The following is a 10558-nucleotide window of genomic DNA, read 5'->3' on the forward strand; positions in this document are numbered from 1 at the left end:
ATAGTTAGTAATCATTTGAGTTTAAGAACATCATGAGAATTCTTTTTAATTTAGTGTGATTTGTAGTGAATCATTGCTTGTTTGGTTGTCCAGCTCTTTATTTTGTTCATCCTTTTGATCTCATACTTTTGTTTCTTTTAGGAAGATGACCCTCTGTCAGTACTTTAGTTTCATTCCTTCGTTCAGGAGGTTCTCTGCATCATTCCCATAGCGGGTCTTAGAGGCCTTTTCCTAACAGATCTACTTGTAGTCTTGACTCAGTTTATGCTCCGTATTACAGAAATTTAGATTAGAAAGAGTCCGTTTGCCATTTAACATTTATGTTTCTCACAGGAAACTTTAAAGAGCTGTCACAGAAACTTCTTATAATGTTAGGGCCTGTCTTTCTAGATTCTGAATAATAAACACTCCTAGTAGCCTGGCACTTGCTAGTTGGAACAAAATAATCACTTCAGCCTTTTGTAATCACTTAAGATATTCATTAATTGTGAGTCATTGTTTTGAAATATTGTACATTATGGATCTTTTTGTTTTTCTTGCTTGAATTGCCTAATGTTTTTTAGAACAGTGTTATGGCAGTTGTGAACTTAGAGTATATTTTTATTCTGAAAATTGGGTAGTGCCAGAGTTTATCACTGGACAACAATCTATTTATTCCCAGCCAATCAAATTGGTAGTACAATGGCCTTTTGTAGAGCAAAAAGTAACTGTCTTATAGAACTTCTTTTTCTTGCTGAGGTACTGATAAGATTATTTTAAGAAAATGTACATGTTTGAATTATAGGAAACTAATTACCTCAGACATCTTAGAAAATGTATTAACGTGTCTTTTGCCAAAGATGGAATTGCATTTCTATATTAAATTTATAATATTCTTTTGAAAGCAGAGAATAACTTTCATATTTATTTGACAAGTTAAGTCAGTCACTATTATTACACTACATAAAATATATCCATGTAAAATAGCTTATTAAATGCCTCCTAAAATTTCTAAAGTTTTAACTATAAGGACTCAGTGTTTTTTTCATAAGTATGTTTTTATTCAAAATTTTTTGAGTATGTAGCCTATTTTTAAAAGTTGATGGCATGCTACTATCAAGATATACATATTCTAATATAAGTCTTTATGGAATATGTGACAATAATAAATTCTTGTGGTTTCCAATATTGTCTTTAAAAGGGCATTAGAAACAATCTTGTGATGGCTAACAGGTTTTTAAATATAATCAGCAGCTCTGCTTCCACTTTCCATATGAACTATTAGAGCCTTGGTATCGTATTTCCAAAATTCAGTGCATTAAACACAAAACCCAATAATCACCTCTAGCAGTCACTTTCTTTGTTCTCTTAATTCTGTATTGATGGTGGATATAGAACTATCTGAATGAAGATGGTTTATGCATGCTGTGTAATTAAGTAGTTTAAATTTCAAAATCTTTGTTTAAATATATTACCTTCATTGCCCTATAGTACAGTTCCTTAATAGGAATGTGATATATCAGTATTGCAAATTTAGATTGCCTTTTTCACTCAATCCATTAAAAACGTCAGGTTACCTATAATGAAGAAGAGGTTGTTCCAAAAGATTCAATACCTCTTTTATGTTTTTGGAAATGTGCTCAATTGTGGCATGAAGACTCCACTAGGAATGAAGACATTTATGTTTAAATTCTATATTTTTTCAGTGAAAAATGGAATACTGCTTATGGGCCATGCTTTTGGGCTTCATCTATTTTTCTATTTAAATTTGGCTCTTCTTGATAGGAAAAGGAGAAAATGTTATATAAATTAGTTTCTTATTGCTCACCTCTATAAAGCAGATTTTTTTTTTAAGTCACCCATAATATAGGTACATAAGTTCAGTGTGCAGATCTGAGAGGTTTCTTAGATCATTGTCAACATTTCGGTACAATTCACAAATGATGGGGATATTTCTAAACACCAGTCTGTAACATGCTTCATCATTTTTTAGAATCTTCATTAAACTCTATGACAATATAAATCTGATTCTGTGGTTAATTTATTTTGACACATTTTCCTTATGGCTGTCAGAGGGGTCACAAAAATATCTAAGTCACTGGTTCTCAACCTTCCTAATGCCACGACCCTTTAATACAGTTCCTCATGTTGTGGTGACCCCCAACCATAAAATTATTTTCGTTGCTACTTCATAACTATAATTTTGCTACTGTTATGAATCGTAATGTAAATATCTGATAGGCAGGATGTATTTTCATTGTTACAAATTGAACATAATTAAAGCATAGTGATTAATCACAAAAACAATATGTAATTATATATGTGTTTTCCGATGGTCTTAGGCGACCCCTGTGAAAGGGTTGTTTGACCCCAAAAGGGGTCGCGACCCACAGGTTGAGAACCGCTGATCTAAGTGATTCAAATGGCAGTGATTCCTAAATCATAATACTTCAATGTTAATAACATTTAGCATTTATGCAGAAGTTTTTGGTGATATTTGACTAGTTCCTATAGTCTGAACTTTCACCTGATTGGAAGGTGTTAAATTTCTGTCATTTAAAGAAATGGATTAAAAACCTGATATGCTTCTTTTGGAAGATTTTGAAACTGGTTAAAAATTTGATTTCCAAATTTTTGAGTGTGCAAATGAGATATTTTTTTAAAAATTACTCTTCTAACATTTTTAGTACATATCACAAAATAATGGAATGTTTTGAGACATTCATCTTTAAAATTCCTTTCCCATTGGAAGTTACTCTCGAAAAACAGTCACATGCTTATGAATTGTTAAAATAGTCCCTCCACATTGAAGGTACAAGTACAGTGTTTGTTGTTTTGAAGATTCTGTTTTGTGGCTTAACCTCTTGCCATCACAGACAAGGTCATCAAATTTTGAATGTTCTTTCTGTAGAAGGAAAATCCATAGTTCATCTTTTAAGTTCAACAACTCTTTTAAATTCTCAACAATAGATAACTGGTAAACTGTAGGGGAAAATAATTTTCAGCTACTCCTTATCTCATTAAAAATAAGTGATTCTTCTACAGTGGGGCCTTGACTTACGAGTGTCCCGACTAACGAGATCAGCTGTCTCTCGGCTGATTTTTTGCATTGAGTTGACAGAGTAATTTGAGTTAACGAGCTCCTTAACGAGCTCGGTCTCAGAACGAATTAAACTTGTAAGTCAAGGCCCCACTGTATTTGAAAGTTAAAAAAAATTAACCAGGTTGGACCATTTAGTGCACACTTCTCAGTTCATTGTCTTTGATGCAAAAACTAACTGAATGACGAATTGACTAATTTTGCTGTTGAGATTACATTTTCTCCAGTACAACTTTTAAAAAATTCTTCACTTACCCACAAACACAATGTTTTATTTTGGAAGCAGAATCTAGCAGATACCGTAGGCTGAGACATATAAGATATGTGTTCTCTTACATCCAACCTTCTGTACTACAATTTGCTCTGATACTTCTTCACACATGAAGCAATCTTTTCTGTAATTTCCTGGCAATATTTACTGATTAAGGATTGCATCTTAATTTGTCACTATACTGTCATAAAATATCATTTCACCTATTTTACCATAGGAGGAAGAACAAATCTCCCAATGTATATAATTTTATTTATTAGTAATACTTAGTATTGTAAGATGTTGAGAGAACTACATTGAGTGTTGTGTGGCTTTAAACATGTCTATGGAAAAATATAGATGTTTGTCTTTATGTTCCAGATATTTAATTTTTAGATGTCTTGTTAATAGTGATGGTTTCATATTTTCATTAATTATAATAATGACATATATCTAGGACTGTGTCAATTTTGTTAGTGGACATATTAGGAGTACCAGTTAATAATGCGGATTTTGTAATCAAAGAAAACACGATTATTTCAAGAGAAACATCAAAAGTGCTTTATTCAAAGTAATGTCCATTGCTAGCTACACATTTCCCCCATCTTTCAGGTAATTTGTGGATACTTTTCCAATAGAACTTTTCTTGTTTTGAGGCAAACCATTCAGAGACCCAATATTCCACTTCTTCATATATTTTGAAGTGCTGTTCAGAAAGTGTGTGTGCCATCAATCAGAACAAGTGGGAATCTGAAGGAGCAAGGTCTGGTTGATACAGTGGGTGGGTTAATACTTCCCAGGCAAGATCTTTTAATGTATCCTTAACTGGTTTTGAAGTGTGTGATGGTGCGTTATCATGAAGCAAAATTACTTTGTCTCTGGCACATTCTGGTGGTTTCACGATCAAAGTGTGGTTCAAATTGATTATTTGTTGGTAGCGATCAGTATTAACAGTTTCACCTAGTTTTAGAAGCTCATAATACACCACACCTTCCTGATCCCACCAAACTCAGAGCATTGTCTTCTTTCCAAAGCTATTTCGCCTTGCAGTTGGTGTTGATGATTGACCTGGGTCAACCCATGATTTTGTGCATTTGGGATTCTCAAAATAAATCCACTTTTCATCGCCAGTCACAATTCGATGAAAAAAGACTTTCCTGCTGTTGAAGCAACATTTTACTGATGACTTCTCGGTTTTCCATTTGTCTTTTGCTCAGTTGATGTGGCACCCATTTCCCTTCCTTTAAAATCTTTCCCTTTGCTTGTAAATGATGGGAAATTGTTTACTGAGCAACGTTTAATCTTTCTGCAAGTTGTTTTTGAGTTTGACATGCATCTTCATCCACTAATGCTTGTAATTGTTGGTCTTCAAACTTTTTCAGTTGACCTGGATGTTCTTTGTCTTTCACATCGAAATCATCACTTCTAAAGCATTTAAACCAGCATTCACAAGTATCTTGAGATGGAGCATGTTCACCATAAGCTTCCCGAAGTACACGATAACTTTTTCTTCAAAATAAAGTAATGAATTAAAACTTCCCGCAAATGCTCTTTTTTTGGCATGAAATTCGACATTTTTAAGCATAAAAATATCTATGATGTTAACACCTTCAGCAAATTTGACATGAAGTTTTGAAACTTGCTGTGAACACAACAAAATAGTATACGTATCAGATTGCATATATATAAACGTGTAACTCCATCTATTGAAAAAATGCGCATTATTAACTGGTACACCTAGAAAATCTATGTTTCAGATAGAATTCTTGATAGTTTGTGGGTTCTTTCATCAATCTGATTAGCATGATGTTGTGTTTGTGAGATAATGTGGCTAATAGGAGAAGCGTTCAACTCTGCCATTTTCCTGTGTTTATATTATTAATATTATTCTAATCCTATATTCCTTTGCAGGAATATTTTAAAGCTATTTCTCCAGTTGGCATGAATTATTTTATTTAAGACAATATAACTCATTTAATCAGGTGTCCATAAACTGCAGTAGAATTTAAAACATTGAAATTAATCAGGTAAGATTGCTACTGAAAATTCCTAAATCTTGGGGCAACTTACCATTGAGAAAAACTTTAACTGCAGTACAACTTGAATGCTATAGTTGACGGAGACCATCTGACCACGGGATGGGCTGTGTGAGCCAGTGTCAGCTTGCATATTAAATATCAGCAGAGCTCAGAGTCTTAACTTTTTGCTATTTTTAACATAAAAAGGAATTTTATTATTTTCTTTCTGCACCAAATAGGTTGTTCCTGTTTTGGAGTTACTAGTTTAGAGTTTGGTTTTAAAAAATTAAGATTTCTCTTTTTTATAGTCCTTCAAAATTAAAAAATTTACACGTCAATTAAAATAAATTTCAGCCTTACTCAACAGTTTGTGATTTATTCATCACCCAATTCCCTCAAATTGTTTCATTTCCAAGTTTATCAAAACTTTTCTGAATTAAACCAATGTACAATGTTAGATAAATATTAAGGCAAAACTTGATGATAGTAATAATACTTTAGTCATGATACTTTGATATCTAGATACTATAATTAGGATTGTATGAATAAAATAAGTTTCTTATTTTTATCTTGGTCCTTTTTGTTTAATTAAAAATACTTTTTGTGAGTTAATATAATTTATTTACCTCCACTTTGAAGCAGTATATTAGTTTTCTGGGATTTATAACACCTTTTTTCCTTAAAACTATTTTGAACATACTGACCTTTTCTCAAGATTGGGTTAGTTTGTAGACATTAAAAAAATACTTTAAATATTGGAAAATACTTTAAAAAGCTCATGTTTTGATAGATTAAGGAATAATGTTCTTGTACATTTTCAGTTTGAAAATTTAATGATTACCTGTTATTGATTACCTGTGTTTTAGAAATTGTAGGGGATAATAATTTACTCTGGGATATTTTCTAATTTATGTTCTCTTCATTTTCTCCAATTTTTACTAATATTTTAGTGAGGAGGAAATACTTTTTTACAGTAGCGATTTACCATTGCTCTTCTACATTTTAGATGTAATGGGCCCAACTGGTGTAGCTCAGGGGTTGAGCATCACCTATAAACTAGGAGGTAACAGTTTGATTTCTGGTCAGGGCAAATTCCTGGTTTTGCAGGCTCAATCCCCAGTGTGGAGCGTGCAGGAGGCAGCCGACTAATGATTCTCTCTCATCATTGATGTTTTTCTCTCTCTCTCTCTTTCCCTTCTTCTCTGAAATTAATAAAAATACATTAAAAATAGATGTAATGGTTATAGATAAGTAGACACTGTAAGAAAATAAATAGTAGTTTGTGAAATGGGCTATAGTATATGTTGTATAGAGAAGTTTTGAAAATTGGCTTCCATTTTAGTTATTTCTGATGATTAAAAGGGATATGTATATATTGATTTGAGGGAGAGGAAAACTAACATTGATCAGTTGCCTTCTGTACATGCTCCGACCTGTGCAACCTAGGTATGTGCCCTGATTGGAAACAAACCTTTTGATGTATGGGATGTCGCTCCAACTACTGAGCCATCGGCCAGGGCTGTGTGTGTATTTTATATGCATACACACAATCTGGATCTAAATATTATACATATACATATACATGTATTTGTGTCACACAAGCACAATCACACACATGTATATGTGTGTGCATAAACTCTTCGTTGGTCCCAGACTAGAAGGGAACATCGTAGATCAGACAGCTGTAGTTGTAGGTTGCTTTTTAGAATTGTTGGTATGTTAAAGATTTAAGAGATCAGGAGGTGGCAGGAAGAGGGTAACTAACAACTGGATAGGATTGGGGAAGAGACTGATATCCCTTTCTTCCTTTGTCGTCGTGGTAATCAGCCTGCTTTTGCTAAAATGTTTTATTTTCTACTTTGAGAAGCTCCTGTACTTAAATGTTGCTGTTTCCCGAAATAGGAAGGGAATTATAGAGGCAAAGTGCCTCAGTCTGATATTTTCTACTTAATGGATTTCTTCTTCTTTTTTTTTAATCCTCACCGAGGATGTTTTTTGTGTGCTTTTAAAAATTGATTTGTGAGAGAGAGTGAAACATTGATGTGAGAAACATTGATTAATTGCCTCTTGTTTGTGCCTGACAAAGGATCATTGGGGATTGAACTAGAAACCTAGGTATGTGCCCTGACTGGGAATCGAACCCACAGCCTTCTTGGTGTACTGGAGGACGTTCCAACCAAATGAGCCATCTAGCTGGGGCTTCTTAATGGATTTTTGATGGAGTGTTTTTAGTATCTCTTTCTACATTTTGCTACTTTTAATGTAAATCAAATAGTAGTCACTCGTAATAGTAATTTTTAGTTACCTTTTCAGTTAAGTTACCAACCTTTTAGTTATCCATAGTTATCCACATGGTGAAAGGAACTTTTCCAAAACTTTTCTACTATATTTGAAGAGTTTAGTATAGGTTATCCTTAAAGTTTATCTATCCAAGCTATTTTAATTGGTGTCTGGGGCTGTTCATGCTTCCTGAGGTAAACTTGTCATCTGAATTATCTTCTCCCAAAGTTCTTTTTTTTTAAATTTTTGTTTTTGTTGTTAATCACCTGAAGATATTTTTTCCATTGATTTTTAGAGTGGAAGGGAGGGTGAGCGAGGGGGGAGAGAGAGAGAGATCGATGTAAGAGAGACACATCAATTGGTTGCTTCCCACATGTGCCTTGACTGGGGCTGGGGATTGAACCTGCAACCCAGGTAGGTACCCTTGACAGTAATTGAACCCAAGACCCTTCAGTACGCAGGCTGATGCTCTATTCACTGAGCCACACTGTCTAGGACTCCCAAAGTTCATAATTAGCTAACTCAATAGCAAACCTAGAAGGAAAAGATGGAAGAGATAAGACAAGGTTCTCTCCTGTGGTTCACATGGCACTGGCTGATATTGCTTATGGTAGCTGTAGTTAGATATATTTTGTCTCTTAGCTGTTAGGGTTTCCAATGGTTTATGCAAATTCTGAATCAAAATGAAGAAATAGTCCAGTTTTATAAGCTATTTTATGTTCTAGTCAATTCACATTATCTCAGGAATACTTTCTGTTGTTAAATACTTATATTTTGTTAGACCATTTTCTTCCTAATCCATTTATGTCCACATTTTCAAGTGTGAAGACCTATTTTTAATGTCAAAAAAAGTACAGATCTTTGTGTTTTTTATACACAGTGACTAAGAAAATACATGACAGAAACCTATCATATCTTACAGTGAGATTGAAATTAGCATTGTATTGGTCACAAAAGCATCAATGTGCATTTGAAAAAGTAAAATAGGTTCCTGTTTGAGATACACAGGGTCGAGGCAATCATTGCTGTCAATCACATATTAGATCCTGTGCACTAACTCATTGTCACTGAGCCCTTGGAGTTGACTATAGAGTAGGCAGTCATTACCACAACATTCAAGAAGTGTTAGGACAGGACAGGTAGAGGATTACTGTGTGATTGGTCACAGTTAAATCTAACCTGCTCTAAGGGAGAGGAAAGACCTGCCAGAGGTGACTTTAAGCTGATCTCTAAAGAGGACTGATGATAATTAGGACTGGAAGTAAGAAAATAAACTGGGAGGCAATTTCAGCATTTAGGCAAGTGCTAATTTGGGCCTGAATTAGGACAAGGCTTTAGGGATAGGACTAAAGATACTGATTTAAGAAAGATTTAGGAATTCCATTTTGTTAATTGATCAATGCAGGTGTAAGAAAGGGATAAATAAATAACCTGGTTTTATAGGTGGGAGGTGATTCTGTTTCATAGAAATAGGGAATGCAGATAGAAGGAACAGGCTTACAGAGGGGAAAAGTACTTTTAAGCATGTTGAGTTTGAAACAAATATCCAATTAGAGATGGCCAATGAGCATTCAAATTTGAGTTTGAAGATTGGGATAACATTTTAAAATGAAGATACTGATTTGTGAGCTGTCATCTTAATGGTGATAATTAAAGGTATGAGAACAGAGGTGATCACCCAGAAAGTGTGTATAGAATGAAAAGAGCACAAGACCCAGGTAGAACTTTTGGGAAAATTAGCATGTAAGGGATTGGAAGATTCTAATTATGGCCTTTGATTAGGCAGTTTCTCTTTACTTGAATTGCTATCCCAGCTCTTCACCTAACCAAATCTAATCAGTCTTTAGTGTAAGTAAAACCTTTCTTCAACATGAAACTGTAAAAAAGGCATTTATTGGTTGTAGCATTTATTTTATTTTTTAAAATTTTATTAAATATATTAGGGTGACAAATGTACAATTCTATAGTGGTATATACACAAAGCATTTATTTTTTTATTTAAATTTATCTTTTTATTGATTTCAGAGAGTAAGGGAGAGGGAGAGAGAGCTAGAAACATCAGTGATGAGAGAGAATCATTGATTGGCTGCCTCCTGCATGCCTCATACTGGGGATTAAGCCTATAACCTGGGCATGTGCCACACTGAGCCACACTGGCCAGGCACAAAGCATTTATTTTTAATCATAATACTACTACATAGAGTCCCAGATTTTTGGCTTGATTGGTTCCTGATTTTTTAAAAAGTGTGTGTCTGCACGCGCATATGCACATCTGCATTTCCGTTTGTTTAGAAAGCTGTCTAGATATAGTAATAATATACTGAGCAACTACTATATGTCAACAGTAATTATATGCTAAGTGTTAGAGATAAAGAAATAAGATGTAGCTCCTGATCTTTGGGTGCCAACAGCCAAATGGGGGAAATAAGACAACTGGGTGAATGTGTTATGAAGTTCATAGCTTCCTTTATTTGTCCTCCCAAATGGAATTAAGGATTTATTGCTGAATTAACCTTATTTCTCCCCCCCTTCCACTGTTATACTATACTAGAGGCCTGTTGCATGAAAAGATTCGTGCAATAGGCCTTCCCTTCCCCTGGCTGCCGGCACTGGTTTTCCTCCGGCACCCAGGACCCAGGTCTTCGCTCTGGCCGGAGCCGCCTTCAAGCCTTCGCTGCTCTGGCCGGAGCCACCTTCAGTCTTCACTCCGCTGCTTCGTGCCTGTGTATTCAAATTAACCACCATCTTTGTTGGCGGTTAATTTGCATATCTCGCTGATTAGCCAATGGGAGGCGTAGCGAAGGTATGGTCAATTACCATGTTTGTCTATTATTAGATAGGATAACAAAGAGGTAATATGCAAATTGACCCACACTCCATCACACCACCACAAGATGGCGGCGCCCACAGCGGGGGCAGGGCCGGCTGCTC

At 34.7% G+C, this 10558-nt stretch overlaps 1 protein-coding gene and 1 long non-coding RNA gene across 2 annotated transcripts in view; one reads left to right on the forward strand and one right to left on the reverse strand.

The window, feature by feature from the left end:
- Nucleotides 1-10558, forward strand: part of TSC22D1 (TSC22 domain family, member 1) — a 170729-nt gene that overhangs the window by 53851 nt on the left and 106320 nt on the right. The gene's annotated exons all lie outside the window — the stretch shown is intronic.
- The window catches only part of LOC106725592, a 17115-nt gene continuing 11964 nt past the window's right edge, over nt 5408-10558 (reverse strand). Inside the window, exon 3 of the long non-coding RNA XR_001361511.1 lies at nt 5408-5417. This is a non-coding gene — a long non-coding RNA (uncharacterized LOC106725592). The remainder of the gene's footprint in view (nt 5418-10558) is intronic.

Source organism: Myotis brandtii, unplaced genomic scaffold (assembly GCF_000412655.1).
Source record: "Myotis brandtii unplaced genomic scaffold, ASM41265v1 scaffold174, whole genome shotgun sequence".
NCBI lineage: Eukaryota > Metazoa > Chordata > Mammalia > Chiroptera > Vespertilionidae > Myotis > Myotis brandtii.